Source organism: Anopheles arabiensis, chromosome 3, assembly GCF_016920715.1.
Source record: "Anopheles arabiensis isolate DONGOLA chromosome 3, AaraD3, whole genome shotgun sequence".
In the NCBI taxonomy this organism is placed as follows: Eukaryota; Metazoa; Arthropoda; class Insecta; order Diptera; family Culicidae; genus Anopheles; species Anopheles arabiensis.
Window position 1 is genome coordinate 87,090,237 of NC_053518.1, and position 6,776 is coordinate 87,097,012.

A 6,776-nucleotide genomic window follows, 5' to 3' on the forward strand; every position below is an offset into this window, starting at 1 on the left:
CCTCCCCCCTTTAGAAATGAAAATCGTATAGCATAGATTTTCATCGTTTGACTAACCTATTTTTATGTACAGTACTTTCCTTTTTGCTGTATTTGCTCACGATTGTACAATTTGGGTTTTGTATTTTAGAAACAATATATGGACCTAAATATAAAGGATCTAGTTTTCTCCTGTTTTCGTTCTTTAAGTACACCTCATCTCCTGGTTCAATTATTAGCGGGTTGATGCTGCAGTTTGGAGCGATGTGTCTTTTTTCTTTTTGCTCAATTAATTTCTTTCGCGCTACTTCGTTTGAGTTCTGTAGTTTGTACTTTAATTCATTGTAATAAAGTTCGTGATTATACACAGGTTCTATTTTGCCTGTCACCATGTCTTGTGGGAGATTTGCTTTTCTCCCAAATAATAGTTCAAATGGCGTATAGCCAGTATCTGTATGTGCTGTGGTGTTGTAATTAAACTCATAGAATTTGACCCAGTTATCCCAATCATCGCCATGCTCGTTGGTAAATGCTCTCAAATATTCGTTTAAAGTTCTATGGTTCCGTTCTAAAGCGCCTATTGTTTGTGGGTGATAAGCAGTCGCAAACGTCTGTTTGATCCCCAGTGCTTCTGCTACTTTTTTCAACACTTCGTTGTTGTATTCTAGACCTTGATCCGACCGCATTTCTGCAAATTTACCGTATGTTAAAATGACATTCTCTATGAGAGCTCTTGCTATTGTGTTGGCCTCTTTATTTCCTGTTGGTATCAAGATTACATATTTTGTGAGGTCACATTGTACAGTAACAGCGTACCTGTTGTGCTTGGCTGTTTTTGGAAGAGGGCCCACTGTATCTATTGAAATTATTTCGAACGGCCTTAAGGGTGTCGTTGTTACTACTGGCTTCTCTATTGTGTGTCGTGTTATTTTGTTTATCTTACACATTTCGCAGTTTTTAACGAAGCCTTTTATATCTTCTTTCATGTTTTTCCATTTATATTTGTCTCTTATTTTTAGATAGAGGCGATATTGCCCAACATGTCCTCCCGAAGGTAGCATGTGATAATTGTGTAGAATTTCTTCTATTTCTTTTCTTGCTGTTATCCACTTAGGTGGTACAAATCCAATAATCTCGCAACCGAAAATGGTTCTATCTACGATTTCCTTAATGGTTTGAGGCGAGTATTGAGTAAAAATTTCGTCTTCCATGGAGATAGCTAATTTGTCTCTATTAAGCTTTTTTGCATAAGTACATAATCTTAGAAGAGCAGCCTCGAATGCCTGACTTCCATTCTGGTTTAATCTGATTATTGTACTTTCTAGTTCCTTGTTGTAGTTGTTGTTAAAAAGTGTTATTTTAATTGAATCTTTATTTATTTTTGACTGAATTTTTAATAATTTATTAACCTCTGATGGGTTCTCTGTGTTCCAAAATGCTGGTTTGCCTATCTTCTCGTTTGTGTCGTTTTGTGTTACAGGATTTGTTTCCTCTCTATTAGCTCTAGTCATTGCCCTAGTCTTTACTACTAAAGCTTGATTGTTGTTGGCCTCATTAGTGCATTCTTGCAATGATTTCAAACGATCAGAGGTTGTTACTATTCTTGAGAGTGCGTCAGCCCCAACGTTAGTTTTACCGGCTACGAATTCTACTTCAAATTCAAACTCCTCAAGGTCCAATCTCATTCGTGTTAGTTTGGAGGTCGGATTTTTCATGTTGAACAGAAAAACTAGGGGTCTATGGTCGGTACGAATTTTAAATTTTCGACCATAGACATAAGGTTTGAAATAATTGATAGCCCAATGTATAGCTGTCAATTCCTTTTCTATGGTTGGCTTGTTTTTCTCACCCTTGGTAAAGCTTTTAGAAGCAAATGCCACAGGATGGTCATTTCCTTCGCATATTTGCGATAGTATGGCCCCACATGCCGTGTCCGACGCATCAGTAGTGATAATGAATTCTTTTGTAAAATCAGGATATTTGAGAACCATAGGTGATAGAAGGTTGTTGCGAAGGGTATCAAAAGCTTGTTGACATTCGGACGACCAATTGAATATTTTTCCCTTTTTTAACAATTCGTTTAAAGGTTTCGCGATTTCCGCAAAGTTACGAATGAATTTACGGTAGTAATTGCAAAAAGCAACAAATCTTCTAACTTCGTCTGAGTTAACTGGTTTGGGGTAATTTTTAATTGCTTCAAATTTGGATTCGTCAGGATATATTCCCTTGTCTGTAATTTTGTGCCCAAGGTAAGTAACTTCGGTTTGGAAGAATTTACATTTTTGAGGATTTAATTTAAGATTATAATGCCGTAGTCTATCAAAAACTTTCTTTAAATTATCAAGGTGGTGCTTAGTAGTGCAACCTGTTATGATTATATCATCGATGTAAACGAACGCGCTCTCAGGGGTTAACCCAGCCATTGCTATTGTAATCATGCGCTGAAAACTATTTGGGCTCACGTTTAGTCCAAAGGGTAACCTTTTGAATTGATAGTGGCCTGTAGCGGTGGAAAACGCAGTATACTTCCGCGATTCTTTATCCAAAGGTATTTGGTGGAAACCTGACATGAGATCTAGTGTTGTGAAATATTTTGCCCTACCGAGTTGATCTAATATTTCATCGATCCTGGGCAATGGAAATTTATCTGGCATTATTTTTTTATTTAATTGCCGGTAATCTACGACAAGTCTCCATTTTTTCTCTGTCTCTGATTTTTTCGGAACTAACAATATTGGGGAATTATAGGATGATACTGAATGCTCGATAATATCATTTTTTAACATTTTATCGACTTGTTGTTTTATTTCATCTGATTGGGAATGAATTTGTTTATAATTCGGAACGAAACACGGTATGTTGTCTTTTAGCTGTATCGATTGTTTGTAAAAATTATTAATGGAAATTTTATCTTCATTTACGCAGAACAGGTCTGTATATTTTGCTAGGAGGTTCTTTAAGCCACTTTCTATGTATTGTGGGACATTTTTCATATTTATGCTATTTATTATACTATCAAATCTGGTTATTTCCTTGTTACCAGAGGGTTTTGTAACATTATAATTTTTCACTTGATCGACTTGGGGTCTGAAGGACTTATGGTTGATGAAAATGTTTTTCTCAGTTGTGTTTATAAATTTTACGTATTGGTTTTCCTTCGATATGATTGAATTGCCACAAAATAATCCTGGCCTTATTTCTTCTGCAAACACAATAGAATCTTCGTCGATGTTTGGCAGTTTTACTTTTCGTATCACTTCACTTCGCGTGGGTAATATGAAACCATCATTGGATTTATCTTCTATGGGTTGGCAGACGGCCATGCCATTGTGAGTAAAATTGAGTAGCCAATGCTCATAATCAATTACACATCTATAGTTTGCAAAAAAATCTCTGCCCAAAATGCCATCTGCCCCAATATCTAATTCTTTTGGTATCAGGTGGAATTGGTGTTTGACAGACGTCTCTCCGAAATGTATTGTTGTAAAAGTAGTGGCTAAAGTATCTATTGTATGAGTAGTTATACCTGTCAGATTAATTTTGTTTTGCGCAGATATGTGTTGGTTGGACTTGATTTTATTTATTTTAAACAAAGAAACATCTGCTCCGGTGTCTATGATTAGGTGACTGTATTCTTCTGTTGACATTTCTACTCTTACTTTGATAAGGTTATTGGCATTTAGATTTATGGCTAAGATTGGTAATCGGTATGCTGCGGGTTTTCTTCTAAAAAATGTTCTTGTTCTGTGGCTTGTGTAGTGTAAATCCTGTTATTGTTTCTGTTGGTATTTCTGAAAAATCGTCGGTTATTGGTGTTGTGAAAATTATTATGTTGATGCCGATTATTTGTTTGCCAATTTGAAGTAAAATTTCCTCTATTTTGTGACCTGTTGTACGTATTACGTGTGTACTGATTTGAATATCTATTGTCAAAGGAGCGATTGGGAGCACTAAAGTTTTTTCTAAATGCGAACACTTGTTGAGCTGAATTGTGCATTCTTTCGCTTTCTAGTGCCTTTTCTGTTGCATCTGATATAGAGGTGTACTGCCCTGCTTGTAATATAATCCTTGTTTCCGTGAGTTTGACCTTGTCAATAAGTGTTTCTATTCCTCGCTTGACTGCCATGTCGTTAGCCACTTGCTCCGGTATGTTTTGTTTGAGATACATCACTTTTAATTTTGTACATAGTATCTCCACTTCGTCACATAGGGTCTTCGTGTCTGTATGGCATATCGATTTTAATTCTGCTATAACCTTGTCGGGGTTTATTTTTTCTTGGCATCGTGATTTTACATCCTGTATAAGGGTTTCAAAATCAGTTATGTTTGGTGCTAACCCTAGTTGAGCTTTACCTGTTAATCGTGTTTTGAGGAACTCTACTAGTATCTGCTTCGTGTCTTTCGGAAAAAGCTTCCTTAATAAATTTGCTGAACCCAGAAAATTTTCTAAGCTGTCCGCATTTCCGTCATATAATTGTACTAATGTTGCTGCGGTTTTTATATCAAAATCCTCCATGGTTTTCCTTTTCCAACGGCGTAATGCAATGCTAATCTTAACAAGTGTTTTAAATTTAAATTGGACTTTATTTTGTAATTGAAACTTTATGTACGAATTAATGTTGTTGTAGCTGATATTTGCAAATTTAGTAATTGTTTCTAATTCTACTGGCGCCTCTGCTATCTTTAATTTGAATACTAAATTTTTTATTTTTTCGAATGTGTTGTTTGCAGTGACACCATAGTGTTCAATCAAACATCTGCGAAACTTTTTATCACCCGGCTTTAATTTTTCTTCAATATCTTGTAGTCTTTTTAAATATTGTTTGATCTTAGGTAAAGGCCGGGCTACATTGATCGTACTCGCAAGCGTAATTTTGATTTTCACTAGCGCATCTGGTGGCGGCTGACCGAAGCATTTTGCCAAACAATTTGGAGCCGCTCCAGAAAATACGTTAATTTTCCATGTTTTTTACTTAAATCGGAGGAGAAAAGTTTTGTAAAACGTAGATATACATGTCTTGCACGCATTGCATCCATTTTTGCAATGGAAAACGATGGACAAACTACTAAATTTTGAGATCCGGCAGGTCCATTCCCTCGATGACCAAAAAAAGCTTCCACCAGCCGCCGCCAGATGCGCTAGTGAAAATCAAAATTACGCTTGCGAGTACGATCAATGTAGCCCGGCCTTAACATTTAAACGAGCATGTCGACTATTTTAAGGCAACGAAGGTAAATAATCGTGAAGGGGTATATTGAATAGTGATTTTTTTTTCTATATATGTATGCATATATATTTAATTTTTTATATATATTTTTTTTTTTATTTTTTTTTATTTTTGCGCGAGAAAAAAAATTAATTGAGCAATTACAATTATAATTTAACCCTTAATCCTTAGCTCCTTAGTATAATTAAACCCAAAAATATTCTTTGTAACCCAATTCTATTTCACTACGCATATCCTACCTTACGGGGGGGGAGGGGTCATTATCGTATTTCGCTGCTGCATTTGCCGTCCGATATTCTCGAACACTTCATACGCCGTCAACCGCTCTCGCCAAACGCCGTCCGCTGCTCTCGTTAATTCTCACCATCCGCTGCCGTCGTCACAACACACTTCTCGTACCGCTCGCTGATAATGTGATGCACTTCTCTTACTGCTCGTTTCTCTCGTCGTACACTTCTCTTTCCGTTCACTGCTGTCGTCACACAGTATACTCCTGCCTTCAACCGCCGTCGTCGCACACTTCTCGTACTGTTCACTGCTGTCGTCACACAGTATACTCCTGCCGTCTACCGCCGTCGTCGCACACTTCTCGTACTGTTCACTGGCCTGGTGGTACACTTCTCATATTGTACACTGCACTCGCCGTACAGATCACTACTTTTGTCGCACACTTCTCATGCCTTCGACTGCTGATGATGATAGCAATCCACCACTCTCATTACGCCCGCTTTTACGCTATTAATTTTCTCACACCTCTGTTCTCTCCGACTATTACCGATCACTATTTGCCGTGGTGTGCTATTCCCGTACGGTTCTTTTTTTTTTCTCTCTCGCTCTTGACACGCATTCGATTTCACCTGACCGCTTGGGAATCTAGTCCTGATTCGACGTGATCCTCGGTCGTTGCTCCAAACGTCGGTCAATGTACTCTCAAGCACACTTGCTAGCTTCGGGTTTGCGTAGTCGAGGAATTACACACGTTACCGTTAGACTTATTTTTTTTTTGTATACCGATGGATGTTTTGTTGTTGGTATTCTGTGCACATCCGATTTGGTATTGCGTGGATTTATCACAGATTCGTGTCGTCGTTGGATTTCACGATCACGGTCGCCATGTGGTATATCACTTCAGTGTACAATTGAAAAAGGGGTGTTTTGTTGGCACTGTAACTTTTATTTATACTCTCTATAATTTTCTCTATAATTGGACAGAGTTTCCCCTTATGAAGTCTAACTTTTTTCTGCCTATCCTAAATCCTATCCCGCTATTTATACTAAAATTTCCCTATCTAATCCTAGCTTAATTCATTTACTTCCTATGTATCCTTAATTCCGTCTTATGCCTAATTTCCTATGCTACCTATTCTATCCTTATCTTTTCGTATTAGCTATCCTATTCTAACCTATACTAACACGCTTCTACCAATCACAACTATTCCTATAAAGATAGCTTACTATAATTTCTGCTATATAGCTTACTATAATTATATTCATTACGCCTATGTGTATGCGCCACAGAAGGTTGGTACTATGTATATAAAAATAATATGCATTTAATACTAGCGGCGCC